Source organism: Frieseomelitta varia, unplaced genomic scaffold, assembly GCF_011392965.1.
Source record: "Frieseomelitta varia isolate USP_RPSP 00005682 unplaced genomic scaffold, Fvar_1.2 scaffold_923, whole genome shotgun sequence".
Lineage (NCBI taxonomy): Eukaryota > Metazoa > Arthropoda > Insecta > Hymenoptera > Apidae > Frieseomelitta > Frieseomelitta varia.
The window spans coordinates 141778-158887 of NW_025110727.1; positions in this window are offsets into that span (position 1 = coordinate 141778).

The following is a 17110-nucleotide window of genomic DNA, read 5'->3' on the forward strand; positions in this document are numbered from 1 at the left end:
AGCGCATACTACCGCGGCAAATAAAAATCGCTTCCGCGCGGCTGGACACGCGGGAAAACAGGGAGGAAGAGAGACGTTGCCTCGTCATAGAGCCGGGGAATTACCGGAAGATGTCCCTTGGAAGCTTCGTGGCCGGGGAGGGAAGGAAGGCTGACAATAAGCGTTCCGTGGTCACTGCACCCTGCATGCGCCCGTGTTCTCCTTCGTCGAGAATAGAGGGCAACTCGTGGATGTAATTTCTTAATAGTTTGTCCGGTTTATGGTGCAATTCTGTGGAAACTTATTGCGAAAAAATCGGTGGATATCGTAACTGTTGGAATGCAGGTAATCTTTTTTGTGGACGGAGAGTGCATTGTAGATGGAAAAAATATTGAAAGGGTATTATTAACACTAGAACTACAATCCCCATCAGAGACACTAAAGTAAAAAAAAAAAAATAGTGAAAAAGTTTCTGGTACAATAGAGTAGACAAACGTTTGCTTGTGTGTTTTATGTGAAAAATCATTTAAATCTTTAAATATATATCTGTATAATATCTAATCAAAATTATAGATTGGTCGTTTGGACAACTTTGGCAATTCTAGTGTTGATAATTATATTTCTCAATCGTGAGCAAGTCGTGGTTTCGATATACAAAAATGTTGCATGCAATTAGTATATTTTTTTTATTTGGAATCTTCACTTTATCAAATTATTCGATGACAAGTTGATAATTACAAATTAGCAATTTAACTACAACTCTCTAATCAAATTTGCGAATATAAGAATATGTAAGCTTTAGATTGTACTATAATTATATTATAGAAGATTATAAAAGATAGATATATACTATTACAGAAGATTAGAATTAAATAAAAGATAGATGCAGGTACGTCACAATATATATCGACAATATGGAAATATGAAATTGTCTTTACCTTTTTAAAAAACAAAACTATACATTCATATATACATAGTTTATATAAGCGTAGTTTAAAAAAGCTTTTAATCTTCTCCTTAATCTGCCTAATTTTTAACTAGAATTTTATTATACTAGAAATTCACGACGTACGAAATACAAAGAACGACGACGAAAAGAACCAGTGCGCCAGAATGATCAGCAGTCGCCTCGATAAATTAAATAAAACACGGCGGTTGAAGAAAACGAGAACGTTTTCATTAATCGGTAAATATTTAACCGGGATCGAAATCGCGTTAGCGGCGAGGGACAAGGAGTAAAAATCCGGCGGGATTGCCACGAGTCGTGGCAAAACAGCGATTAGAAGGGTAGGACGAGGGGGAGGAAGGGAGGATTGGGCAGAGTGACAGGACGAATGGAAGGGTGAGAGTTTCTTGCTCGATGGACGGCTTTTCTTGCAGAGAGTACTCGCCGCGACACAAATAGCGTATGATTGAGTGAGCGCCGCGAGGGATTTCCACAGACGTGGAAACGGAATATCGCGCGCGAGGCAAGGGAAAAAAGAACGGAGCGGAGAGAAACGTCGACGTTTAGTCGCTGCGAGGGAAAAGGCGCCCCGTTGCGCCTCGCGGGAGCGTAACGGCCCCTCCCCCCCACGAAAATCGACCGTGTTCGAATTCTTTTCTCTATTCACCCTTCCTTCCCCTTTCTTCTTCTTCTGTTCCTTCAGATTTTTGTTTCGTAACTTGCTCCGGCGTGTACAGTGTATCGTTGAGAATATTGCGTGATCAAGCTTCGACAGTTTTCCAGAAATATATTATAAATTCGATCGTATCATTCGCTGTATAGTATATACAATAATTCGCAATAATATTAAATCTATCAGATCAAGTCGGAGTGATTTTATTATTATCCAACGTAATTTCTCAAGGTCTACAAATTAGTTCCTTTTATAATGAAATATATTTCATTTATTTAATTTATCAGGCTCTAGTGTGATTTATATATACACGAACATGCATATTTTCATCTTCTTAAAAAAATACTAGACAGTTCCCCCGAGTTTTAATTCATCTAGAAAAATCACACGAGTGTTATGATCGTCTTCTCACTTCAACTGCTGCTCTCATTTAATTTTCCCAATAGATAACAAATAGGTATAGCGCTTGCTTCTCGATCGAGGGTGTACTGGCTGGCTTACACGCCGCTGTTTACGCATCATCGAAAGAAAAGAAGCCGATCTCGAAAAAGAAACAACGGGGAGAGACGAGAACGTTTTTCGTCGCGTAGGTTCCCCTCGAATTTTGCAAAAACCCGCAGACACGGTTTGTCCAGGGTGCGGGGCAAATAGGTGGCTGAAGGAGGGGCGCACAATCGCATTACTAATGATTTTACTTCGGGCGACCCTCAGGGCCGTCATATCGATACGATAGGAGGCCGATACGCCGCCGGAAACGCCAGTCGGATAAACCGGGAACACTCAGACCACCCTGCTCCGTTCCATTCCATTCGAAGCAACGACGAGGACGAAAGGAGATGGTGGAGATCAGGGGTTACGTCTAGTTGATCGAGCTCTCTCTCCGTTCGATGATTTCGTTTACCCTGAGCGTTTCAAGGACAAAAAGCGAATCGCGCGACGATCCACCGACACAGAGGAAACGCATGAAATTCCCCCGGGTGGCATTTACTTAAAATTATGTTCTTCTCTCCGTTAGAAACGGACGACTTTGTTTGTCACGGTGTTTCCCTCGTTCCGATGCGCGAAAATATAAAATCGATCGAGTTTCTCCCTGAGCTGAATTTGAAAGATACATTGTTCGATTAATATTTAATATTGTACGTTCTCGGCGCCGTGTCGTTTGCTCGATGCGTAACTGTCACCTTCGAGGGGACGAGAATTCGATTTGAACAGGTTCGATGTTAATTTTGTGAAATAACGTGGAAGGGGCGAAAATATATTTAGGATCTACCTTTTAATATCGATACTTGCTCTTTGGAAAGATTTTCTTAGAATGATATTTCAATATTTGATGTTATATGTAGGTACTGCATTTGGTATTATGCTAAATGTCACTAAACATTAAGTGTTGCTAAATGTAACGTTTAAAGTATTATTTTAGAAAGAAGAACGTTTCTGCAAACACTGCGATACGCTAATTTAAATTTTAACTGTTCGTTTTAACGGTTCGAAGTAAACATTAATTTCACATTAATGTAACGTTAAGTAGGTTTCAAATGCTGAAATAGCATGTGCAACAGTATTATCAAATTAGTGGTAAATATTAGAATTTCTCAGTAAAAATTCTAGACTAGACTAGATAGGTTTTAAATTCAATTCAATCTACAAAAGAATCTACATGAAAAAAAGATTGTTTCAGAGCTGTTTGATTTCGATGATTTTATGCATTTTGCGGAGATAAAATTGTTGCTTGCGGCGCACTATGGCCAGTCATTTTACAGTTCCCGAAGCATAAAATTCATTGCTTCTTGTCAGTTGCAACATCCGATGACCATAGGAATATTCGCGTATTAACAGCCCGTCTGTTGATTTAATTCCACCACGATATCCCACAATCTTCAGCTTAAGTAAAACACCTAACTAAATCTAACTAAACTCTACAAAAAAAAAATTACCTATCAAATTACCTGCACAATTAAAAAATTATCACTTCGCAACGCGTGCAAAGAGGAGCGCGTTCTTTCAAAATTGAAATGAAACTCCTCGAGAAAAGAAAGCAAATTAAAGTCAAATTAACTAATTAACAAATTATCACCTTGTTAAACCTTGACGTGCAGAAAGACAGGCATACGATACGAAAGTAACGTTAAAATAGTTGATTTCTTGGTAACGGGAGATGAGACGGAAGTTCTGTAAAATGCAACAATATCAAAGTCGAGCCATATATTTCTGCATAAAGCAGAATGAAGTTTACGCTTCCGAAATATTGATTTACACCTGAACTGAAAAATAACCCAAACCGAAAATAACTTTTTCTGCATAAAGAGAACGAGTCATCTAATTGACGAATTATTACCACAACAAGTGAACCGTCAACAATTTCCGTTAAAAATATTTCGTTTCGAGATAATATCCGATAACACGAGGCAATGAACGCGCGCTCATTGCCATAAAATGGCACGGTCTCGATCGAACGGAAACACTTCGGCGGCAACAGTTTTCGGATCGTAAAGTCGCCAGCCAGCAGAAATGTCCGCGAACAAGAAAGAAACTTTTCACTTCGATTCCAGTATTTATCGGCCCTCGTTACGATCGCTGTAATCGACATGCAATTAGCCCGGTTGGATTAATACCGCTCGAATCTCGCTAATAGGCACGTTGCGCAGACCTTTGTGCACTGGAAATAGTTGATACACGTACGTGTGTAGAGTTGATGAAAGTTTGTGATGAAGGATATGATGAAGATTAATGGGAGCGAGGAGGAGAGCTGGTTGGATTAATGTATGAACGACACGAAGATAGTATGATAGGGTAGACTGGTTAGTATGTGTTTTCACAATACGAGATAAATGACATATTTTTAAAAATTCAAATAGTACGTTCTCTCTTAATTCTCGCGTTTGTTATGCTTTGTAACTGGTTCTCAAAGTCTATTCAGTTACGTACACTATCGTGTATGATAATTTTATCATTATCAGAGTAAAACTACCCAATAATAATAAATAATAAGATATTACGTAGAGTAATACGTAAATTATTAATCTACGTATGTGTAATACTTTAATAGTTAATGTAATTAAATTTCCATGCCGTGCAATGTTATTAAAAATGTGAATTAGTTCGGTGGCTTGAATTTTAAAATACAAATTGAATTTTAGAGTACAAATCGTCATGCTAGTGTCAGTGCAATGATATATTTTCAACTGGAACAATTATTAAATGAAAACGTCCCAGAAGATGGGCACGTTCTTACACAAACGATCCAAGAACAAAATAAATAACAAGATAAAAGAGGATCGGATACCTAATAAAATATTGAAAATTCCAAGTAGTCCTAATACAATGATCAGAGACAGTACATAGTTGCGTCCGATCGAGAACAATCTCGCTCACAAGCGATGCTTGAAATTACTTCCATTATAAACCCGGACAAGTCTGTCCGAATTCTAAAGCATCGCAGAGATGGTCTCCCTCGAAGTCAACGTCCAACGAGACCATTCAATTAACCCTCGCTCTAGATCGAATTTAATTAGCCGATTTCGCGTCTGTTCAAGTCACCGTGGATGGGTCGCGTGGATCTCCTAATTTCCTTTCCTTTCCTCCTCGCTCCGGCTCGCGAAAGAAAGAAGAAAGACGAAGACGACGACGAGGAGGAGGAGGAGGAGAAGGAGGAGGAGGAGGAAGAAGAAGAAGAAAAAGAAGAAGAAAAAAGAGAGAAAGAAACGGAGGAAGGAACTTTATCAGGAAATTCGATAAAGGGAGTCCGCGAATTTTCTGCGAAGAACCGGAGAGATTCTGACTGGGCTGCGGTCGTATCTTATCGCGGAGCAGACGTCCACGCCAGAATCCCGGTTCTGGCTTCCATATAGCCTCCACGTACCTGTATTATATCTGCGTCGTTCACATATCTGGATAGACCGCATCACGTCCCCTCCCCACCCCCTCGCTGCCCTCTGTCTCTTTCTTCTGATACATACCACGACGTATATAACTCGCCGAGGATCCAGACGGGCGTGCACGTGTATCAATATTATATCTCGCGAAATATCGGATGGACGTCGCGTTTCTTACCGTCTCGGTCCCTCTTATTTTCGCGGCCGTACACCGGCTCGTTTTAACCGATTTCCTTGTTCTCGATAGACTCTCGCCCCGTTTGCCTGATCGATTTTCATGGACTTTTCTAAAGGTTGGTTCGTACACAGTGATACACGCGAAAATATCTGACGTATATAACTCGTCACGGAAGAACGTTCTCAACGCAGCAAGTTGGAGACGCGGTAAAATTGAGACAAGCCTAGAACGTATATATATACGTACATAGGAATTAGAAGGTGTTTGTTGCAGTTCGTTTAACAATAGTTTTTGATTCTAGTAAAATCCTTTCGCCTTGGCGTTTAAAACATACAAGATTGCTTTTGTATTTCAAAATCTTGTAAATTAAAAAACAAAAATCCTCGGAGATTACCGATCGATGCCGAGCAACTTCCGCTTCCTAGGGATTACACACACATACACACACGTTCGAAACAATGCGTCGGCTCGATTACACGCCGTTACAAAGACCGTGGCCACCGGCGGACAAAGAAACGACGCGAGTGTGTACGAGGCACGGTTGCATCGTGTGCAGAGACGCTTGGATTCTCCGGCGGCGAACAAAACAGCAATCAATAAAGACGAAGTTAGAAGATCCGTACGGCGGATTCCTTCAATCAAATTAGGAACATCAAAGTAGCCAGCAAAGCGAAGGAAAGAGGACGAGAGGGCGGAAAGGTGGACGAGAGGAGCTCGTCTCCGCCTAGACGTCGACATTCCACGAGGGGTGGAAGCTGGGAATTAGCCTCTATCTCTCAGAATCCGAACCCTCGAGACAAAGAGCCAACCCCTGGCCCCTTGCTTCGCCGTTGATACCCTTCCGTCATCTTCCAGCGTCCTGGGCCAGGACTCTTTGCTGCTTCCTGGTGCCGTTGCCTTTGTTAAAAAGGATCACCTTGGGCGTGGCCTTTCTCTCGACGCCTTCGATAATTTGTCTTTGAATCGTGGAAGCAGTGTCTAATTTGAAGTAAAGTTTGAGCTCAGGGGATTTTCCGACTGCGGGGGTTTGCAACAATTTTTTTGGTTTAACATTAGCTGTAGCCGTTCAGCGCAGATTATAATATCGAGTGGATACCTGTGTTTCAATAATAACGAATGCATGGTGTTACGTACGTATCGGAAAAAATTATATAAGCAATATTGAATTGTCGAAACCATTCTCCTTCGATTCCCCGATCTTAAACGATTTTCATTTTTCACCATGACGTTGCTCGCATCACAATTTTCGTTTTATATTTATTATTCGTATTAATCGATACACTCTTTCATTCCTTATCTTAACGTAGAATTTAACATTGTCGTTCAAGCCTTGTCTCGGTAACACTGATGCTAAATTAAAGGGATCCTGCAGCAAGGAGACCTTTTTCCAAAATAGATCCTCTTGTCACCGATTCTTTAACCAACCTTCGATCTCGATCAATACAAAATGATGCGCGCAGATAGGAACAACAGACAGTAAATTTACGAAGAGCGGATTGATTTAACGAAACGTTCGTAACAAATATTTCTTAATTAGATCGTTTCTATGCTTCCTCCGTGATTTACAGACCTTGCGGTGAATGGTTCCCAAGTGGAATTTGAACGCACGGCCGAACGTCGATTAATAATAATTTTGTCATTATTCACCACGACTGAAAGGCGCGAACCGCTCAATGTCGGCATAAATTTCTCACTGGCTGCCACCGCGAAAGCGGTCTATGTAAAGCCGTGCGACGGCGAAAAATTAATTTCTGTCTGATTTGCAATTCACCGTCAGGGCTGTGCCAGCCGACGCGGATAGAGAACCTCGCGCAGCCGTAATAAATAAGTAAATAAATGAATAAATAAATAAATAAATAAATAAATAAATAAGCGGCACGCACCATATACCTCACGCGAGAACGAGAATTCGTTCTTTTCTCTTTTTCGTTCCTTTTTCCTTTTTTTCTTTCTCGTGATCGTGTTGTGTGCGTGCGAACCGTGGCTCTGGGCTCATCAAGCGGCTATGCGTGTGGAAGAAGATCAAACAGACCGGGAGTTTTTCATTCTAATTACTCCGCGCCGAGCAATTACCAGATAGCATCGACGTCGTTTCGGTTCGAACGCGATCGTTCGTTCCCTCGGTCTTTCTTCTTCGTCGCGGTTAAACTCTCGTGGACCATTCAACCGGACGAAGTTTGCTCGAAAGTCGAACTCGTTCGCCAAGTTATCATTCGTACCATTATATCTAACCTCGTGTCGTCAGTACATGTACGATACCTCGGCAAAAAGTATTTGACCACTTGAGATAAGAGCTTTTTATGAATATGTCATGTGTATTCGAGAGACAACTGTGTTACAAGATATTTAATTGACAGAGATGGTAAATGATGGTGGAAATGAAGCGAGGAGAAGACGCTATGAAATAATCGACGATAACAAAATTTTAAAAATTCAAGAAACTCTGTTCAGAAACAAGCTACGTTCTCAGACACGAAAATCCTATAGCAATGAATTGAAGAAACATTGACGCACCCTCTTTTTTCTCTCCTTCTTTATAATATTTTTAGTAGGTGTATTATTCTTTGACCAACATTGAAGCGGAAGACACGCGTCAATATATCAATACAAAAATATAATGATGTATCTTCTAAGCGTACCGACGTGACTACGAAATATCAACGTTTTGTGTTCCAAAGAACACGTGACATTTAAAAATTGTTTAAAAAAAAACACGTGTTAACACAACACCTTGGGATACGAACTCTAAACGAAAGGAAACTAATACATACCGATGGACGAATCTGAAAATATCGTCCCGACGAGGAAATCGTCGTTGGAACGAGCATAGTTGAGATTTGACGCGTAGACAATGGCCGTTGCATCGGCCTCCGTGAGGCCAGCGACGGAGAAACGTCGCGAGGGTGAAACGGATGAGAAACGAAGAAAGAAAAGAAGGAGGAGGGTTGAAAATTGACGGAGGGTGGGTTACGCGGTAGAGAGAGAGAGAGAGAGAGAGAGAAAGGGTGGCTGCGCGCAAGCGCCCCCAGGAAAGCGGTGGCATAAGCGTCCGCGCGGGAGAAAAGCACCCTCTGGATGCTAGCTGGGGCCGGCCGATGGAAAGAAAGGGAAGATCGGGGAAAAACGGCCGGCGAGAGGGAAAGGGACAGCGAGGGGTGGCTACGGCGGGGATGTAAATGCCCCTGTGATGTATCGGATCGATGCGGCAGCAGCCAGACACCCACCCCCACCCCCTCGCTCTATCCGCTTACTACGCGACCTAAAAACGTTCTCCAACGCGCCAGCCACCGCGAATGAATTACGGCTGTCCTTTTCCTTTCATCGTAATTTCGTCCTTTCGGCCTTTCCGCCTGGAAAATCTTCCCCAACGTCGAACGTTCGCCATTCGCATCCTAGAGTTTATGGTTTTAGCGGTGGGTGCAGGGTTCGTTGCCTTTGAAGGTCGACGAGCGTGGTCCACGTGTACGAACAGTTATGGATTATAGTTAGAGTTTAACGAAACTGAAGAAAATTGAACATTTCAATTTGTCATATTTATCAGATTCCTCGCCACGATCGACCGCCAAGCCTTTGTGTCGTAATGTTCATGCTTTTGGAACTCGACGAATGATGTTACAATATATTACGGAATTTTTCAGATTGACGTACGTTTGATAATTATCTGAGTTTATTGAGAATATTAAATATTAAAGTTCTTGTGGAAATCTATTATTATAGATAGTGAAATCATAGGGATAATATTAATATTCTAGACTCTGTTGTAACATTGAAATCAACCCCTGAGACAGAGGTTTATTTCGCATTTCAAATCATATCACGGATCGCGCGTATTCTCATCTTCAAATTTCTCACAAATGCAGAAACATCCACGGTCTACTTACCGATGGTCAATTGTGCTCCCGTGACATGCGATTATACGAAAATTCATCTGTTAAATAGCATCGCGGACGTCTATTAGACCGGTTATAAAACGCAGCTCTGCACGGAACGTGCGCTACCAGGGCTCTCCTTTGGTTTACTAATTAAAGCAGCCGCCTCGCCGGGTGCTAATGAGTAAGTGCAGCCATAACTTTACGTTGGCAATTACCGCTGCTTTATTACGCTTAACATCAGCGTTATCATTGCGCAAGGATCTCGTTCGTTGCAGCCTTAGAGAATCATCCTAATTGTTTCTCCGCGTGTCCTTTCGCAACAATTGCGTGCAGCAGTCTCTCCCTTTCTCTCTTTCTTGATCTATCTTTCACGACTTGTTTATCCGCGATTTACTCGTCATTTGGCTGCGAACCGTACAAACATTTCCGTTGTAAACGTTCTGCCATATATTCGTTAGAAAATAAAAATTCCAACAGCTCTCGACGTCTCTAGAATATAATTGTGAGATATGAAGGATATCGTGTTGTTTTTTCTGGAATTGTTTCTTCACAGTACACTGAAACGTGAAGTTTCTATCTTTTGATTTAGGTTGTCGATACGATCAGGATAATTTAGCAAAGTTCAGATTAACAGTGACGAGGTGGATATAGAAGCAAAATAATTGTGATATGAAGTAAATAAATATAAACTATTAGAAATATTATGATATTTGATATTATTATTTATATTTAAATATGAATAAATTTTTTCCAGTTATGTTTTCCAGTTCTTAAACATTGGAATAAATTTGAAAGTTGAAATAATCGACAAGAGAGAAATTCGGTAACAGTAAAAAAAAATGATACGGTTCGAAAATTTGTCGCTAGTTTGTTATACTAACATCAGTTTCACTGATTCTGTCTCAACTGATAACCTCAAAAATTTTATTTCATCATCGTGAAACGAGTTACTTTTACACTTTGAACTAAACTGAATTCCACCCTCCGTTAAGAAGGGTGGAAAAAATAACGTTGTCCTCAATTGTGATACATAAAACATCCTTAAACGCATGAACTTTAGAGAGAGAGAGAGAGAGAGAGAGAGAGAGAATATTCCGACGCGAAAACGAAATAAATCCTCGAAAAGCCCTGCTCTTCCACGTTGCAATTTCCTTTCTCAAAATCAACAATGGCAAAGGCAATCGGTTCTCCGCTTGCACGACGATGGCTCGCGAGGCGAGTCAAAAGGGGGGAGAGGAAAAGGAGGAAGCAAATCCGCGACGAGACACGGCGCAGAGGGTGAAAGTCCAAGGGGGTGGCGAAAGCGCGAGTAGATGGGAGCTCGCACGTGCACATTAATAGAACATGGTAGTTCTCTGTTCGTATGACGTTGCCTGCTGCTTCCTCTCAGCTCTCTCTCCCTCTCTCCCCGGCGTAACGTTTTTCGGTTTCAAAAAAAGGAAGCGAAGGCAGAGAGGAAAAAGAGAAGAGGAGGAAGAAAAAAAAGGAAAGTTGTCAACGAGTAAAAGCACGAACATCGTCGCCTCTTCTGGCAATTCCCCGAGTAACTTCGCTGCCGGTCGCGTCGCCTGGAAACGTATCTATCCGTAAACTCGGCCGGAGCGTATACGTACACGTCGTCGTCGCCGGGATATGTACTCTGGCAACAGTCGTCCCGGCCAGTTGTCGAGATTCACTCCGAAGAGAGGGGAGGAGAGAGAGAGAGAGAGAGAGAGAGAGAGAGAGAGAGAGAGAGAGAGAGAAGGAAGTCGCGAAAACGAGCGAATCTCATGACAGCCGACCCAACTTTCTCCAAACGAGCAGCTCCTCTTTCGCCTTAAACATCGTTATTAAGGACCGGCGTCATCCACCGTTGGAACGCTGTTATGTATAACGACCGATCTTTCAATGGAACGTCTACGTTCCGTGACATTACGTTTCTCCGATCGATTTTATACGCGTATAATCTCTTGTACGCATAAACGTAGAAAAATAGCATTTGTACGCTCTTCTTTTTTTTGAGAAATAATATTTGTACGTTTGTGAGATACAATAAAATTGAAAAGGCTGTGCGGAGTAACGAGCTAAAGAGAGCTGAGAGGGATTGAGGCGGGATTTCCTATAAGTGTCAGCGTCTCGATTCTTCCTCTAAGCGTACGTAGAGAGATTTCTATCTATGGGTATTAAAACAAGATTTGCTCGAGAATATCAACAAACGAAAGATGTACTTTTCAATAAGTTCAGTAAAAGTTATCGGTAAAGATCGAGAAACAAGGAAATCTGTTTATCCTTACTCATTTTTCAAGCAAGTCTCATTTTTTTTTTTTTTTGTTTATTAACAATAAATCTACGAACAATTAAAATAACGAAATACCTACGCAGTGAAAGAAATCAAAGAGAGAGAAAATATGAAAGAAAATATGAAAAATGCATGAGGCAGAAGAATATATTTTCTAATAAATCATTGAAATTGTAACAAAATTACGACAGAGACGTATAAAATTTCGATAAAGCAGGAAACAATTGGTTTTTATCACTCTGTTAAACTGAGATGAATACAATCCGCATTAAGATAGAAAGATTTACTATGAACGGTTAGTTTGCATTTGAAAAAAAAAACGTATATAAAAACGTTGGATCGTTATCTCCGTGGAATCGTACGTTTAAAACAGATAGGATCATTAGGAACGGGAAAGAAAGAAACAGGCGAAAAGAAATATACATCGTATACGTTTCATGTGTGTACGTTCACGCAGGAACAGGCTAGAATTCGAAGGAAAGGAAGTGAACAGCGGGAAACTCCGATCGAATTGCCAGACCAGGCTTATCGTCGATCGCATTAACCAGGCAAAAGCACGCACTTACGGAAAATTGAGGTACTCTGCGCAGATGGAAAAGAGATTCGCCCCGGCTGTGTAATCGGAACAAGTGAGGAGCTATAATTAATGCTGTTTCTTCGCGAGGCTTTGATAAAGTTCACGGTAATGATGTGTTCATCACGTTGAAACGCTAGCGGAGGAAACGATATCGCCGCTTAAAACCATTTATCACCGAGAATTTAGCGTTTACACGTAGCTGCGTAAAGACAATCGACTAGTGAAAATTAGAAATAGTTTCAATAATTAGTAATAAAATTACGTTACATGAATTTAATTTTAATTAATGTCGGATGGCGATCAATTAGTGGAATTTAAAAGTTTCCATAGCGGTGTTAATTATTAAAGATATTTTGTTCGAGTAAAATTAATCTTATTTCGTGGTTTTTCAGAGTGGAGGTATTTAAACATTTATCAGGAAAATTTGTGTATATTACGAGTGTTGTAAGACGTTTTAAAGTTTTATTAATTTTGTCGTGAAAGACATGATTATTGTATCAATATCGATAAAATTTGATGCCAATTTGAAATGTATATTTAGAAGATAAAAAGATTAGTACATGACAAATGTAAAAGATGAATTGATTGAAATTTAGAATATGTGAAAATCTAAAATATCGTCATTATCTTGTTACAATATTTAATGGGTGAAACGAATTTCTGTCTTGGTCCAGTTTTTTTAATTATTTCCACAATTTACGAATTAACATAAAAATCTACAATACAAAACACACGAAAGCTAACCCAAGTCTAATTCCCTTCGTATAGCAACTATAATCTACATTATGTATCAACCTCTGCTCCCATACAACTTACAATACCACTGTTTAGAATTATTAATGACTATGGAAAACAGTTGCAAAACACGTTGAAAATTATACATCAACGTCACAGCGAACAACAAAGAGAATTTACCGCTACGAATCTTATCATTTTTCCTTAGTTACTTTTTCGAAACGTTCAACGTTTACGCCGAGTTCGTCACAATTGGACCGTGGAAGGTTAACGCGTGCTATCTCGAGCATCGATGAATTATCACAATAGCATACTCCACGGTCGAAAAGAAACGGACATGCGTTTAAAAGTGCCGGAAACGAAAGGCCTTTACCGCGAATAAATGAACGCCGAACACCATTTGAAAGTATGAAAACGAGCTTGGTCACGAAGCTTCCACGTGCACGATGGGTGTTTCCACGCATTAATTACGACTTCGTGGCTGCGTAAAATTGCCAGCCTCAAAGAAAATATCACCGACCACGAAAATCACCGATCTTGTGTTTATTCACGGAGCCGAGAGGGAAATAGAGAGTGGCAAAAATCGAGTGGATTCAGTGAAATTGATCGAATTCTCTCTGTAACCGAGATAGAACTTTGGCTGAAATTGCTAGCTCTATATTCTGAACGTGACGATTTTATACGGCGATTGCTTTTTATTAAAAATAGTCCGTTCCTTTCGGTAATTTTTTCAACCGTATTAGTTGATTTTATTTCTCGAAAATATAAAGCCAAATTTGATCGTCTGCTGCAGAATTCTCTCGATAATTCATTTCACGTGGATTGTTATTCTCGAACTTATAAAAATGTAATTTACTTATTCGCAAATTGATCAAATTAATCGATGTTTGCTCTGACAGCAACTAGGATATCTGTTATCTAAACTTTAATATATGGAGAGAAAGAAATTAACTAAAATCTCTGAGAGATTTGATTAGAATTCGAATTTGTACTTTAATTGCCGTTTCTAATCACCTACTACGATAATCTCTCTGAAAGTGCCATTACCTTCCAGTCTATTTAAAAACGGAACTACTTCTCTGTTCAACGGCGCCTTTCTATCTAAACGCATCAAAGTATCCACTTACAAGTTAAACATCTCGTTCTCTTCTTCAAGACTTTCTAGTCTAATCTAAACGCGATCCAAAGACTGATCAACGTTAATAAGCTTGACTATCGCGGAACGTAACAATCGAACGTAAGATCGGTTCACTTGTCGGAATATTTTGGATATTATGGATTTGTATTTGCAGTAAAAGTAATTTTTACTGTGTCTGGAACGATGTAACAAGAATCGTTAGAAAGTGTCACGGCAATGATGATTTATTATGGACGCAAGAGACAACGAGCGTGCGCCAGGCATTGGTTGGAGAAAATTATCAAACGATTCGGCAACACGCAATCTCCCGGTTACGAAAAGCACCCCCGGCGCTCGTGGAAATCGAGCAAACGCCACCCTCGGCCGTGGCACGCGAGTTGCTGATTGTCTGGTAGTTTCTCGAGTGGCTCTATAAATGGTCGAATCGGGGATTTTACTTATGGTCTGTTAGAAGCTGAGGAATCCAAAGGAATCTTCTGTAATATTAATAACTTTTTAATTACGAGCAAAAAGTGCAAATGATAAGAAAGATAGAAACTCAAGCTGTTTAAGGATGAATTCATTATAGAGTTAGAGGAAGATAATTATTTTCTATTTACATCATATTATAGAAAAAATATTTTAATCTCTATCCGTTAGATTCACGATTGAATCAAATAATACTTGAGTATGCAACTCTTAAAGAATTAATTAGTACGATTAAAAAATTAATTAACTAATTTCTCTTACATTCTATTTACTTTACGGGAAAGTTTTACGAATTCATGTTTAATTATTGACACTAGCTCTGCGAATCAAACATAAACTTACATAAACGTGTTGAAGAACTGATGATTAAACTAATGAGAGTGAAAATAATCAAAGTAAAAAAACATGAGAATAATTAGAATATAAAATGGAATTGGAATTAATTCTCGAAAGTTCTATGTAACCGTTTAAGTAACTTTATTAGTTTATTCGTTAATTTTAAATATTCGTTAACTTTCTAACTATTATAAAACACGGGTATAAAAATAAAACGAGTATAAAAATCAAACACGAGTATAAAAATTTACGGGCGTTCGTAAATGTTGCTCCTGCAAGAGGGTTAAGGTCGGAGGAAAATCTTTAACCAAACATTTTCTCCGACAAGATCAACGTTGTCGTCCCGATGCAGACCGTCTAACGAACCCGGCGTCCCTTTCTTTCTCCCGTAGCATTCATCGTAAACGGATTTGGCTTCATTAACCACCCGTAGACTCACCCCCTCGCAATTCTCCCCGACACGATCGTACTTTTCTCTCGCATGGTAACTATGGCAACTATGGCAAAGGCAATCAACCGCCGCATGGAATTAACGCCGCTCAGACGTTGGACATTCTGGCCAAAGAAACAGTCTGAATTTTCTACATTGCGCTCGAGCAATTTTATTTCTATACAGAAATATTTCGAACTGTTTAATTTTAATCGGGAGATTGTCGAAATCGTTGAAACACGATAGTAAAGATAGGAAAATTATTTCGAGAGTCGCCATATTGAGGTACGAAGGGAGGTCTTCATTTTAGAAGATCGTTTCTTTTAAGGTTTAAAAGGGTGAGACTCGGTGAGAAGGGGGTTCTCTGTGCTCATGCGCAGATTAGTATGCAAAGCGATATAGGGTTCACGGCAGCCAATGAGAAGCTTTTCAAGCACCCTTCATCTCTCAATCCTCCTTTTGCATTTGCAACCAACCCTATTCTACTGTTCTTACGTTCAAAAATATCCATTTTGAAAAAAAGTATAAATCATCTTCTCTAATTTTCTGCTACGAAAATTATGTTATATTACCTAATTATCAACCACCAAGCTTTTAATCATCCATCATCCAAAAGTCTACCATCAACGACACGAGTGAATAATAAAAAAAAAAAGGAAATAGAAAAATATATCGTCGCAAGACGCGTAAATTCAATATTGCACGAAAAATTCCACAACTACCCTTAGGATACCGGAAGCCGAAAGCCAAGAAAAACGACGAAGAACAAGAAGAAGAAACCGTCTTGTGGCGAGCCAATGAAATCAAACGAACCCTTCGAGGGCAACCTTCGACCAATAAAACGACAGGTTCGCGTTTTAAACCCCAGAGGGGGAAGAATAACGCGAGCCACCCTTTCTGAAAAGGGTTGGATACGCACATGCGCGACCGTACGGTATGCAAAATCAGGGGATGATCCCGGCCAATGATACGGGTTTAAAGTTCATGCAGAGAACGTCCCACGGGCCAACCATGGAATAAAGTAGAATGAGGAAGTTGGCTCACGGAAGTTGCCGCGCCCTTATCGGGATGGAGCAGGCAAGAAGACTTAAAAAATGATGTATCGCCGCCACCAATCACACCGCGGGTGGCAGCGGGTCCCTCTCTGATTGAGACGAGACCCGTGCGCGTCTGGAAAACGATATACCCGTAGATCCGCGGGTGGAAAAGTGTTAGCCATAAAACGGGGGCAAAGCAGTGGAATTACTACTGCTCCTTCGAATGCGGGAATTATTTTCTAGAAATTGTAGTTATTTTTGATTTGTTATGATGTTATTATCACATTCTTCGTTTCTAGTTTTGAAGATTAAATCAACAGACTTTACGTTACCTTACCTAGTTTTGTTTTGTTTCGTTTTGTTATATTCAAGGCCCAGACAAGCTAGGTTAAGTTAAGTACAGACAAGGTGCTAAGGTGTAAGATTAATTAAGATTGTAAGTAAGGAGTCCCTCCCCATAAACCGCAAGGAAATGAGAGGTAAAAAAAATTAATATTATTATTATTATATATTGGCTTTTTTTAATTTAATTAAATAATTCATCTGTATCTCGGTTTTACTGTTCATGTCAATTGAATGTTGGTCAAAGAT